Raw genomic sequence first — 14,014 nt, 5'->3', positions numbered from 1 at the left:
ATTAGCAGTAGTGTTTTTCACGGTAAACGCGCTGCTACAATAATCTTAGCGGTAGCGTGGTTTTTCTAAGATCGCTACTACTATTTTTAGCCTATCGGCTTAGTAGTGGGAATTTTAGTAGTAGCGCTTTTCCCTGAAGAAGTGCTACTGCTACATCCGTATCTGTAGCACGGTTCATGTGCACGCGCTACTGCTATGAAGCACTAGCGCCCTTTTTTAACCAGTGCTACTGCTAAAGTTCCGTGTATAAAGTGTTCCCTAGTAGTGATAAGTGGGTTGTTCAAGTAAGAACAACACACTACCACCAGTCTACCCACATAATAACTTATCAAAACAGTGAACGTGTGTGAATCTTGATGAACTTGACTAGACAACATTCGCATGTTTCCTTTAGAACGCTTTGCTCACTATAAGAAACAGTTCCGGCTTGACCTTTGCTATAAAAAGGACTATGCCACCTTGTTGTACCATGTTACTATCGTTACTTGTTAGTTGCTACAAATTATCTTGCTAACAAATTATCTGTCACCACTATTTTATATCACCTGCAGAGAATACCTTGCTGAAAACCAATTATTGATTCCTTTTGCTCGTTGTTGAGTTCGACACTCTTACTTATCGAAAGGACTACAATTGATTCCCTATACTTGTTGGTCTTCAACAGCCCATGCTACTGACCTGTGCTGGGGGCACGGGTGGGGATCACTTAGTAGTAGCGTCGTTTATCTGTGCCCGCGCTGCAACTATTCTCTACGATAGCGCGCTGTTTTTATCGGCACTACTACTAAGTAGCAGTAGCGCTGCCTTACTAACCCGCAGCACTATTAAGTGGTTGCCTATAGGGGTTTTCCTAGAAGTGCTACCTCCGCCACTGCCTCCAACATGCCACAACGCAAAGGAGCTGTCGATGTCGCACACACTTCCTTAGGTTCAGGCGATATTCAAGTCGCTTCCTCCCAACGAGATGCTATAGGAGCTGAGCCAGCCAACTCCTGCTCCGGCTGCTCCTCCATCCAATGTGGTGCACTTAAGCTCCATCTATGACCATTAGGCCGTTGTCGTCATCTCAGATGACGATGTGCAGGCGAGGAATCGGGTGCACCTTTTAGTTTTAGTTAGATTTAATTTTGTGATTTCAATACTGTTGTTCAAATCTGTGTAAAATGTGGATGCCAACTAGTTTAATATTAATGTTTGAGTAAGGTTTAGTTTAATTAATGTTTTAACTAGATTAGTGTAACATGCTGGGGTTATCTGACAGTAGGTGTTTACTAACATATGGACCCACAGGACAAAGCGAGCATCAGCCACATGGCACATGACTTCTATTACTGGCATCTACTGTCCATGGTGCAATACTTATAATTTGTTAGTTAGTGGCGTTGCATGCCAAACGCCACAGATGAGAGATATGCAACTGGCGTTGGGTGTGGATGTTAGTACCAACTTACCACTGCTGTTACACTAGCGGCAACGGCATCTACTGCCACCAAATACATTTTTTGAACGCCGCTAGTTGGCATTTATGCACTTGTATCTTACTAGTTTGCCTCGCATGCTACTAAGTTGTATAGTTTCTTATTGAGTTATTATTCCATTCGCCAATATCCTTTTGATTTTAATAATCTATGTCTTTGTTCTTCTATTTGTTTTGAAGAAATTGCTAAAATTATTCAATTCACATTCACCGCCTCTGGTCGATATCTTTTTTTAGGACATTGCTCTGGTCGATATCTGATCCTACAAGTTTCTACCACTAAACATACTCACCGACTAGAGAAATGTATAATACTTCCTTGTGTTCTGGGCCCATCAGAAACGGGACTGCCGGTATAGTAGGTCGATTCATTCATGTCGTATAAGGTTGTTTTTTTTAACTTATAAATCACGAGGCCATGCAAACCTAAAATTACCAGATCAATATTGCACATGACAAAATCGAGTAGAACACCTAAATTTGGCAATCGTTATGTGTTCTTAGATGCATGTCACTGGAAGATTTTATTATTGGATCACATCATTTGTCCATTTTTCGACAGGATTGTTCAGTGCAACTCTACAAACAGATACGGCACCTACAATGCCAATAGTATGGGACGGGGTTGATACACCATGAGGCTGTGAGTTCCGCTCCAAACAAATCTTTGCAGGTGCCCTGGCATTTTGACAGATTGCACTCACGGCCGATAGAAGCAGTTACATCCTTGCATGTTGTTCTTTGCGGGTGAACTAGATACTTGCATTTATCTGTAAAGACAAACACACACCATAAAAAGAAGTCCAAATTGGAAAAAAAATATGAAAATATTCATGATGTTTAAGTGACATTATTATCCTACTTTGGTTGATAGGAGAACGGAAACATATATAGGGATGGGTTGATCGATTTCTTACCAATATGAATGGAATTTCCTATGTGCACAAGCACCATAAGGCAAAGAAGAATAGCTTTCCCTTCCATAAGAGAAGACACAAACTTCTTACTCCTGACTCGGTTTGGGCGTCTAGAAGCATTGTATCTTTATATATAGACTAATGGCTAGAGAATATTTGCTCCCATCTTACTCAAAATGAGATCACAAAGATTTGGCCGTCTCACTATACTTAATTTGTAAAATATGGTTCTATCTATAAGATGGTATCCATTTCATGGATGTTATCTTTCCATCTATGCAAATATAAATTTAGAAGATATTCTTAAGTTTGTGCCATTAAATGCGATATCATCTCAAATCTAGTATTAAATACCATATCATTTGAGTACTAGCACATTGGAAATGGTATAGAGTACAGCTAACCATCACCTTCCAGTTTTCTCTTGTATGGGATGATGTTGCTACACCATCACCAGTCAATTCTGCACACACAAAAATCTAGCTCTCTACACAAATGATGTCACGGAAAACCTGTAGGTATTAGTGTGGCATGTTTACACTGGGAAATCATGCACTGAAGGAACAGATAGTTATACATGAAAGGAATATTTGATCCCAGTTTTTGGGTTGTAGTTTTGTAGACTTGCAGTCATGCAGTTAATATTGCAATTATGCACCGAAAGAAAAAAAAATCAAAGACCCTCTAGAGGAATCAGTCCAACTCAAGCGGTAGTCTATCTAAAATTCTTAAAGGATGGTTGGATATTCTGCCGAAATATGGCAAAAGCAATATAGAACGAAACTGACACATGGTAGGCAGATCATTCATTGATCCATCTGTTGCCTTTGATTCCCACCTTGTGTCAAATAGACTATGACCAGGCACCGACACTGTGGTTGTTTGGATGTCTTATGATTGTGCAGTTTCAGTTTAGTCTTTTTTCAGAGAGAGAGAAAGTTTCAGTTTAGTGTCTTCATTGGTAGAACAGAGAAGAGCTCCTGGGCTTGGTTGGATGTGGCACTCTTGGGCTTGGGCACGGTCTCATTGTCCCCTCCGACAAGCTCGGTGCTGCCCTCCGAGGAGCTGGAATACTGGCCTTGGTCACGAACGGCGATCCTGTAGAGGATGCCTTTGTCTGCAGGAGGCTGTCAGCAACAACCGGTGGGAGTGCCACGTGAAAGCCAGCCCATGATCCCAACCCCAGGTGATATGCGAAATCCTTTTTTTTGCTTGCATCTGTACTGTGTTTAAAAAAATTTCTTGAACGGGCCGGGTGCCGGACTCTATCAGGTCAGGTGGAAAATGGACGGCAGATAGGGTGTGCATAGTACTACACTGCAGGTTCTTCCTACCTGACTCAGTTCAGGGCCTATCAAGCAGATGAGGAAACAATCCCTGAATGCAGAAATATTGAGCGTGCCAACCAGAAAGCAGAGTGGACAGACAGACACATGGTCATCTCCAATATATAATACCTAAATAGCACATCTTCACTATGTCATATCTCTTGACATGCAGCCTATCCATCTCAGCGGCCCTGCCACATTATTGTTCAGTTATCGGGTTACTGGAGAGCCCGACCACAAGTTGCCACATCAACCCTAGTAGAGAAAAAATCTTTAAAGGCCCGGTTCCCGCGTACATCCTTAGTTCGCTTCCCCTTCTGCCATCAGTAATGGACGATTCACCCTAATCAAAATAGAAAATCCACCAGCAGCCTATATCCATTAGCCCGACCCTCCTTGATCGAGAGGGATCTGGCGAGCGCAGCAACGCTGCCATGCGAGACTGGTCAACCACCCCTGCCGAGTGATGCACTAACCTCATCGACGGTACCCTGTGTGGCATCCGGTTCTGCCCCAGGGAATCGACCGACAATCTCGATGACGCCGCCCTGACCCCATCGACAGCACCACGCGTCCCCATTGATTCCGCCACATGTGACCTTGGCGAGCCACTCCGCCGCCCACTGCATGAGATGACCTCAGGCGACCCCTAGTGCTAATTGTGCATTCGCTCTTCCGTCGACCAGTGTAGCCTTTCAGCTAAAGGACTCTCCATGGGCTTTCTGGCGAACAGTACAGGTCTCTCCGAACCAGATCTGCTAACAACCCGATGCGTGGAAAAGAGTATTTTGTGTTTTCAATCCTATCTATCCAACCCTTGTGGAGGAGTACCTGGGAAAGGAGGTGGAATGGAGGTTTTGAGGCTATCCAGATAGACGAGCTCGGGCTCTCGCGACTCTCCCTCCCCACGAAACCCTCGCCGCCGCCACCTCCCTAGCCCGTCTCTGGCGGCATCAGGCGGCCCTCGCCAGCTTGCGGATCGGATCCGGGCCCCCCTTTCCCCGCCCTTCCTTCCCCTTCCCTCTTTCTGCCCTCGCGCTGCCTCTTCGACAGGCGGCCGGGCTGGCTCCCTCGGCCTCTCTTCCCTCCTACTCTCCCCTGTTGTCGCCGGTGGCAGGATCTCCTCTTCCCGCGCGCATCCTCCCACCTCGGGGCGGGGGGCGGTGGCGGCGTCGCTCGGCCAGGCAGCGGTCCGGTGTCCCACCGGGGTGGCCAGTGGTGTACGTCGTGGTAGTGCTACTCCTTGGTGGCAAGGCAGCGTGATGTCGCGGGGTGGCCGGCGGCGCGTCCCGAGCTTAGATCTGGGCCCTGTGGGCCCCATCTGGGTCTTAGCAGGTCGGTCCCCGGTGTGGCTTCGTTGTCTTCTGCGTGGTGAGGTAGAGGAGCAGCTCGGACCGGGGGCGGCGACGCCAACGGCGTGCCTTCTGCAGCGCAAGAGCGGAAGCTTTACAGGCCTAGGAGGGCCCGGTCAAGCCTGTGGGCCCATGATGTCTGCTACGCAACTTTATTCTTGTAGACTCGTGTTGGGCCTCCAAGTGCAGAGTTTTGTAGGACAATAGCAATTTTCCGTCAAGTGGATGACCTAAGGTTTATCAATCCATGGGAGGTGTAGGATGAAGAAGGTCTCTCTCAAGCAACCCTGCAACCAAATAAAAAAAAGTCTCTTATGTCCCCAACACACCAAATATAATGGTAAATTGTATAGGTGCACTAGTTCGACGAAGAGATGGTAATAAAAGTGTAGTAATGATAGTAGATATTGGTTCTTGTAAAATGAACAATAAAAAATAGCAAGGTAGCAAGTAACAATACTTGAAAATGAGGTATAGGGTCCGTACTTTCGCTAGAGCAATCTCTCAACGATGCTAATATAATTGGATCATATAACCATCCCTCAACATGCAACGAAGAATCACTCCAAAGTTCCTATCTAGTGGAGAACATAAAAAGAAATTGTTTGTAGGGTACGAAATCACCTCAAATCTATTCTTTCCGATCAATCTATCCTAGAGTTCGCACTAAAATAATAGCAAGCTATTCTTTCCAATCAATCTAATAAAGAGTTCTTACTAAAATAACACCATATGACACACATCAACCAACTCTAATGTCACCTAGATACTCCAATGTCACCAGGAGTATCCGTGAGTTAATTATACGATATGCATCAAACAATTTCAGATTCATAATACTCAATCCAACACAAAGAACTTCAAAGAGTGCCCCGGGATTCTGCTGGATAAACAAAGACAAGAACGTGCATCAACGCCTATTCATAGATTACCCCAACGCCACCTCAGGAATAAGCGAGTGAGTACCAAAACATATATCAAGTGAATCAATACGATACCCCATTGTCACCACAAGTATTCATATGTAAGACATACATCAAGTTTGCTCAAATCCATAAAAGTATTCAATCCGATAAAACAAAATGTCAAAGGAAAACTCAATTCATCATAACAAGATAGAGACGGGAAAACACATATGATCCGACTATATTAACAAAGCCGGCGATACATCAAGATTATGCATCTCAAGAACACGAGAGAGAGAGAGAGAGAGAGAGAGAGAGAGAGAGAGATTAAACACATAGATACTGGTATAAACCCTCAGCCCCAAGGGTGGACTATTCCCTCCTCACCATGGTGGCCGCCGAGATGATGAGCATAGCCATCGGTGATGATTCCCCCTTCGGCAGGGTGCCGGAACGGGGTCTAGATTGGTTTTCGGTGGCTACAGTGCCTTTCGGCGGCGGAACTTCTGATCTAGGTTAAACCCGAGGGGTTTTGGAATATTTGGTGATTTATAGTGCAAAGAGGGGGTGCCGGAGGCCACCGAGGTGGCACAACCCACCAGGGCGCGCCTGGGGGCCTAGGCGTGCCTTGGTGGGTTGTGCCCCCCTTGGGGCACCCCCAGGTGCAGCTCTGGCCCATTGGCTGTCTTCTGGTCCATAAAAATTCCACAAAAAGTTTCGCGATGTTTGGACTCCGTTTGATATTGATTTCCTGCGATGTAAAAAACAAGCAAAAAACAGCAACTAACACTTGGCACTGGGTCAATAGGTTAGTCCCAAAAAATGATGTAAACTTGCTATAAAATGATTGGAAAACAACCAATAATGATAATATAATAGCTTGAATACTTCATAAATTATAGATACGTTGGAGATGTATCACTAGTAGAAAAAAGGGCTTTCGTCACAGCCGGATCGTAGCAATAGTCCCGGTCACGTTACGAACCGGGACTAGTGTGAGCATTAGTCCCGGTTCGAGCGGCGCAGGCATCAATCCCGGTTCGAACGAGACACCAACCGGGACTAAAGGGTTTGCAACCAGCTTCGACCAATGCGACCTCTTTAGTCCCGGTTGGTATCTCCAACTGGGACTAACAGGTCTATGTTTGGTCCCAGTTGGAGGTACAATCCGGGACTGAAAATTTTTCAATTTTTTTCCAATTTTTGTTTGAAATTTTAATTTTTTTCTCCCAGTCCATTAGTCCCGGTTGGTGTCTTTTACCGGGACTAAAGGTCTATCTTTACTCCGGTTAGAGACACCAACCGGGACAAAAGCCTTTTACCACATTAAACTTGGAAAAAATCATAACTAAATCATCCTAAGTCAGAAAAATACAAATAATATGTCAAAATTTGCAGAACAAGTTTCCCGTTTTGACAATTTTTTAAAATCACCAAATTCCAAAAGGAAAATAGAGTTTTCGGACGTTTTAGACGTTTTTAAGGTCTAGGGCTAGGGTTTAGATTTCAGAGTTTAGGGTTAGGTTTTATGGTTTGAACCCTTAGTGTTTACTGTTTAGCATAGAGTTTCCGACGTTTTAAGTCCCGGGTTTAGGGTTTAGGACAATTTTTGAAATGACAATATTCCAAAGGGAAAATGGAGGTTTTGGACGTTTTAGACGTTTTAGGGTTTGGGGCTAGGGTTTAGATTTCCAAGTTCAGGGTTAGGTTGTAGAGTTTGAACCTTTAGTGTTTACTATTTAGAATAGAGTTTCGGACGTTTTAAGTCCCGAGTTTAGGGTTTTCAGAGTTTATTTATAGTGCCTTTCAATTTCAGGCTAATTTAGCTCAAATAAGAATGTGGCTTTGAATGGTTCATATTGAACACACACAAATTCCGGAATTGAAATAAGATTAAAAAAATGAAATGTCTTTGTAACAGCTAAGTTTTCGTCCAAAACCCTGTTACTTTGAAAGAGATGATCCAGTTTGTACACGAAGTGCATTCAATTTTTGCCATAACCCTCTCAACTTTTTACCACAAGCTATTTAGGTGAAATGATGATACCATGCTGACTTCCAACCTTTTCCGAGTTCATTTATAGTGCTTTTCAATTTCAGGCTAATTTAGCTCAAAGAATCATTAAATGCATGAAAAATAGCAAATGAAGTCAAAAAGAGTTGAAATTAAGGGATGTGGCTTTGAATGGTTCATACTGAACACACAAAAATTCTTTAGTTAATATAAGTTTAAAAAATTGAAATGTGGTCAAACTCTGGTCAAACTACTAATTCAATAAATATTAGTGTTACTAAATAATTATTGTTTTTTAGCATAATAATTTCAAACTCAAATGGTGAAGCGTGTGACATCATGGTCACATTTTTCTGTAATAATGGATATATTATTTGTTGAATTTTGATTTACAGATTTAAAGATATTAAATCAATAAATTGCATAATAATATTAATAATATTATTACTTAATTTGTTTTCATTGAAATTCAATATTATTATTACTTACTTTATTTTCAATGAAATTCAATATTATTATTACTTACTTTATTTTGAACTTTTTGTATCATTTTGGATTTTGGATTTTTTTCTGTTTTTCAAAGAATTTTTTTTGTATTTTTTTCCTTTTTGAAGTATTTTTGAGTTTTTAAATTAATCATTGTTGTTTGTTAATCATTGTTGTATATTTTAATAATTATCTGGAATTCAAAAAATTAAATCATGTGACATCAAGACCTAAGGGTTAACATGATTGGTAGCTTAGTATTGTCAGGTAAACAACAAGAGCAGACTTGGAAATTAAGACTGACAGAACCTGAAAGTTAAGCGTGCTCATGCTGAAGTAGTGAGAGGATGGGTGACCGACCGGAAAGTTAGACGATTTTGAATGAGTGTTGATTAGAGATCAGAGGAGTGGTGATTAGAGATTAAATTGCCAAATAATTCAAAGATTTTAAAATCGGAAGAACATGAGAAACAAACTAAAAACACAAAATTGAATATTTTTTTAATTTTTTTCCTTTAGTCTCGGTTGGTAACACCAACCAGCACTAAAGGTGGTGCCTTTAGTCCCGGTTGGTAACACCAACCAGGACTAAAGGTTCTGCAGCCCACGCACAGACAGCGGCCACGTGGAGGGCCTTTGGTCCCGGTTCGTAACACAACCGGGACTAAAGGGGGGCCTTTAGTCCCGACCCTTTTGTCCCGGTTCCAGAACCGGGACTAAAGGCTCTCTGGAATCGGAACAAAAGACCCGTTTTCTACTAGTGTATCAGCATCCCCAAGCTTAATTCCTACTCGTTCTCGAGTTGGTAAATGATAAAGAAAATAATTTTGAAGTGTGAATGCTAGCAGCGTGCACAAGTTTGATCAATGAAAATTTCAATCACTTTTCCTAGCATCATACCAGCAATTGTTTCTCATAAAACTCATCATGATAGAGTAGCAACCAATTCACATGATAAGGTTCAAACAATGAATCCTCTTGAAACTCAACAACCTATGTTCTTAGTCACCAATCAATTGTAATTCAACTTATTCAACAAAGTCTCCAAAATAGTCTAAGTAAGAGCTTCACATACTCAACTATCATATAGTCTGCTATGGTTGCTAACACTCACCACACACACATGAGCAAAACATTTGAACCGAACACATAGAAATATAGGGGCTCATAGTTTCGCCTCCCAACGTATTGACCTCAAGGGTGATGTCAACAATGATAACTCATGCTACCCATATCCAACTGGATATATGTGCCTAGATCTTTTCTCACCACATGATGCTTGCCAAAAGAGAAAAATAAAAAGGAATAGAGAGAAAACTTTGACTCTTGCATGAAAGTAAATACATAAAAGTAAAAGATAAGCCATTCGCAGAGGGAAGCAGAGGGTGCCATGCGCTTATCTATTACCTAATATTAAAGGACGAAAGTTTTCATAGTTCTCCATACGTCACCCTCTTTATATCTGTTTATTTACTAGATTTACGGCTGAGATTTAATTAAATCCACATAACTGCAAGTTGACAAAAATTACACCATATATGCCACCTATAAGTGAAAACGATTATTTTTTTTCAAACGTCGCCTGTCGCCTACGAGACTACGACTAATTTCTGATTGCTACTTCCCGTAAAAATAAAAAGGGGTTCGCTATATCTCAGTCGACTGAGATTTTGTGAAGTCTCAGTCGACGAGATTAGCAGTACGATTTGTTTACTTTTTTTTAGGCTAAAACACACGCTTTATTACTCAAGAATGTTCTGAGGAATACATCTCAAGTTTGGAGGTTGGAGCAGCCAAACATGGCGACCAATAGACAGACTAAGCGCGTATTTAGCGAGGCTATGTGCCTCGATATTTGTGGTTCTACGTTCAAAAATAAAAGAACAAGATTGAAATTCAGACTCCATTTGCTTGATCTCCCGGATAATATGTGCATGTGTTCCTCCATTGCCTTCAGAAATATTGGAGACCACTTCCTTGCAGTCCGATGCGACCACCACTTGTGTTTGCATTAGATCAGATGCTAAAGCCAATGCCTCCCTGCACGCTAGGGCTTCAAGAGACGCTGGGTCGGAGACACCCTCAAAACATATAGCTGAAGCTCCCAAGTACGAGCCATCCATGGCTCGACAGATGACACCGACTGATCCGCGTCTTGCTGATTTGGTTGTAGACCCATCCACTTTGATCTTGCAGTGGCCCGGTGGCAGAGGAAGCCAGCACTGAATCAATGTTGGAGCTCTCACCTGGTTCTGTTGCGTAGGCCTAGAGACTGATATCTCTGAGATGAAGCAATCAACAAAAAGATGCATACCCGCTGGACTTTGAAATATATTTTCATGGATTGCCTTCCGACGAGCATGCCAAATAGCCCATAGACTGACTAGAGCTCTGATGAAATCTGACGACGATACTTTCTCCATTATAGTGAAGATCCATCTGCGTGCATCAGGTTCTGTTACCTCACTTAACGCCGACAGCAGATGCTCTTCCTCGAGCGCCCACACGCACCTCGACATGGTGCACTCCAACAACGAGTGACGCCACGAATCCTCGTTGCCGCAAATTCTGCACCGGCTTGTCGTCGCCATTTGCCGGTGGTGGAGCAAGTCTGCAGAAGGTATAGACTGTTGTGCTAATCTCCAAAGAAACACTCGGATTTTTGAAGGAACCTGGATCTTCTAGAGTTGGCACCACGACTGTTCCTCTGATTCAGTATTCGACGAATCGCTCCGTCCTTCCAGCCAAGCTTCCCTCCTGATTTTAGTTGTTACCAACATGCGGTAGGCTGATCTAACTGTAAATATACCCTTACGCTCATGGCTCCAAACCCAGAAATCATCAATAGATCTAGTGCACACCGGAATGGATAGTATAGCATCAGCGTCGAACTTGATAAAAATGCTTTGGACTAGTCCCCTATTCCAGTCGCCCACATTATGCAAAATGAGCTCGTTCACCATCTGTGGAGGATTCTGTATCAAACTTGTGATTGGCCTCATGTTATGCTCCCGGGGTAGCCAATTATCCCGCCATATGTTGGTAGTAACTCCATTACCAACTCTTCGGACTAGACCCTGAGATAAGACTCCCTTGCCTTCATATATCGCTCGCCACACTTGAGATGGCGAACTCCCCAACTCAGCTTGTAAAAAATCTGTGTTCGGAAAGTATTTTGCTTTCAAGATTCTTGCACTAAGGGAAGTGGGTTCCTGAAGAATACGCCAAGCCTGCCTCGCCAACAGAGCAAGGTTAAAAAGTTCTATATCACGGAAACCCAAACCTCCCATGTATTTTGGTCTTGTCATGACTTCCCAAGACACCCAAGCAGCCTTTCTTTCCCCCTCCTTACTACCCCACCAAAATTTCCTGATGAGAGAATTTATGTGTTGGCAAAGACCTCTGGGAAGTAAAAAGCAGGACATTGAGTAAACAGGAATGGCCTAAGCCACACTTCTAATGAGCACCTCCTTTCCACCAGCAGATAATAATTTTTCCATCCACCCTTTCACTTTGCTCCAGACTCTGTCCCTCAGGTATTTGGAAGCCCCATTTTTTGAGCTTCCCACATCACTAGGCATACCCAAATACTTCTCAGAAAGTGTTTCGTTTGGGACTTCCAGCACCTCTTTAATCTCATTCCTTAGAGTAGTAGGGCACCCCTTGCTGAAGAAGATAGATGATTTTGACCGATTTATTTTCTGCCCCGACGCTTTACAATATTTGTCCAAAACTGAGGATAACTCTCTAGCTCCATCACCATGTGCCTTGAAGAACAGCAGGCTGTCATCTGCAAAGAGTAAGTGGCTTACCGGCGAAGCCGTTTGGGCCACATCAATACCACTGAGGTGCGATGACTCATTATTTTTTAGGAGGCACGAAAGGCCCTCCGCTGCCAGCAAGAACAGGTAAGGAGATATCGGGTCCCCCTGCCGGATACCTCGGGTAGGTTTAAAATTCTCAAGCTTATTACCATTCATCAACACCGAGAAATTAACTGAGCTTACCATACCCATGATCAAAGAGACCTAAGATGGTGCAAAACCCAGCTTGGTCATTATGGTTGCAAATAATTCCATTCAACTCTATCGTAAGCCTTCATCATGTCTAATTTTAGTGCAGCAAATCTGTTTTTCTTTGCCTTGTTGCGCTTCATAAAATGTAGACACTCGTAAGCCGAGATTATATTGTCTGTAATAAGACGTTCGGGAATAAAGGCAGATTGCTCTTCTGATATAATGTCAGGTAAGAATAGCTTTAACCGATTTGAGACAACCTTGGAGGCTATCTTGTAGAGAACGTTGCACAGACTTATAGGACGGAACTGAGACAATGAGTTTGGATTAGCTACCTTTGGGATCAGCACTAAGACAGTCTCGTTGAGCACTTCCACGCTTTCCTCCCCTCGAAGGATTCTTAAGACAATATTTGTCACCTCGTTTCCAACAAGATCCCAATGCCTCTGAAAAAAATGTGCAGGATATCCATCCGGCCCTGGTGCTTTGGTTGGAAACATTTGAAAAAGTGCCTTTTGAACCTCCTCAGGTGAATACGGAGCAAGGAGCTGCTGGTTCATACCTGGTGTTACTTTTGCTGGAACTGCATTAAGCACCTCATCCATTCCAGACGTGCCCTCTGCCGTAAACAAATTCTTGTAGAAGGAGGTCGCCAATTGCTCCATCTCGGCTGGATCATCTGTTACAGTACCATCGGCACGCATTAGTTCCTTTATTTTATTTTTACGCCGTCGCATGCTAGCACGCTGTTGAAAAAACTTGGTGTTCCGATCTCCATCCGAAAGCCAATCAATACGTGATCTCTGCCGCTGCATGATCTCTTCCATGTGGTATAACTCAATGAGTTTATCACGTATTTTAGTCTCTGCATGCGATGGCATAGTTCTGGAGGGTGCATTCTGTAAAACGTCCAACTCCTTTTTCAGCTTCTTTATTTCTCGCCGTACGTTGCCGATGTGACGGGCTGACCAGGAGACCAGTGCACCGGATAAGTTACTCAGCTTTGTCGCTAGCTCGGTCGCTGACAGCACTACAGGTTCCGCGTCCCATCTCGATCCCAGAGAGTCTCTGAATTGCTCGTGTCTCTCCCAGAATATTTCATACCTGAATTGTCTCCTTCCCCTTTTCCCCCAGACTCCGGAGTAAATTCCAGACAGATCGGAGCATGATCCGAAGATGCCGCCGTTAGATGTTGCAGATTTGCATTAGGAAACAGGTTCGTCCAGTCAGCATTTGCTAGAGCCTGATCAAGTCTCACTCTGCAATAGGCACCACCTGATATTTTCTTTTCAAAAGTCCAACTCCTGCCTGTGTACCCCAGATCAACCAGCCCACAAACATCAACTGTGTCCTTGAAACCTGCTATCTGCGCTGGGCGACGGGTGCCCGTTCCAACATGCTCTTCCGCGCGCAAGACCTCGTTAAAATCCCCAATGCATGTCCAAGGCAAAGTGGTCGTGGAAGCCAGTGATTTCAGAGTATTCCAGGTTTTATACCTTTCACCTGTTTGAGCCTCACC

The 14,014-nt window shown here is 43.3% G+C and overlaps 1 long non-coding RNA gene across 1 annotated transcript; it reads right to left on the bottom strand.

Moving 5' to 3' along the window:
• Nucleotides 1-1,943: 1,943 nt before the first annotated feature.
• LOC119273645 lies at nt 1,944-2,491 on the bottom strand. Its single transcript, XR_005134934.1, has 2 exons — nt 2,395-2,491; nt 1,944-2,247 (listed from the first exon to the last, which is right to left on the bottom strand). It is a non-coding gene; the product is annotated as an uncharacterized LOC119273645 (long non-coding RNA).
• Nucleotides 2,492-14,014: the final 11,523 nt, after the last annotated feature.

Source organism: Triticum dicoccoides, chromosome 3A (genome assembly GCF_002162155.2).
Source record: "Triticum dicoccoides isolate Atlit2015 ecotype Zavitan chromosome 3A, WEW_v2.0, whole genome shotgun sequence".
Classification (NCBI taxonomy): Eukaryota; Viridiplantae; Streptophyta; class Magnoliopsida; order Poales; family Poaceae; genus Triticum; species Triticum dicoccoides.
This window is presented reverse-complemented; position numbering and strand designations above follow the sequence as displayed.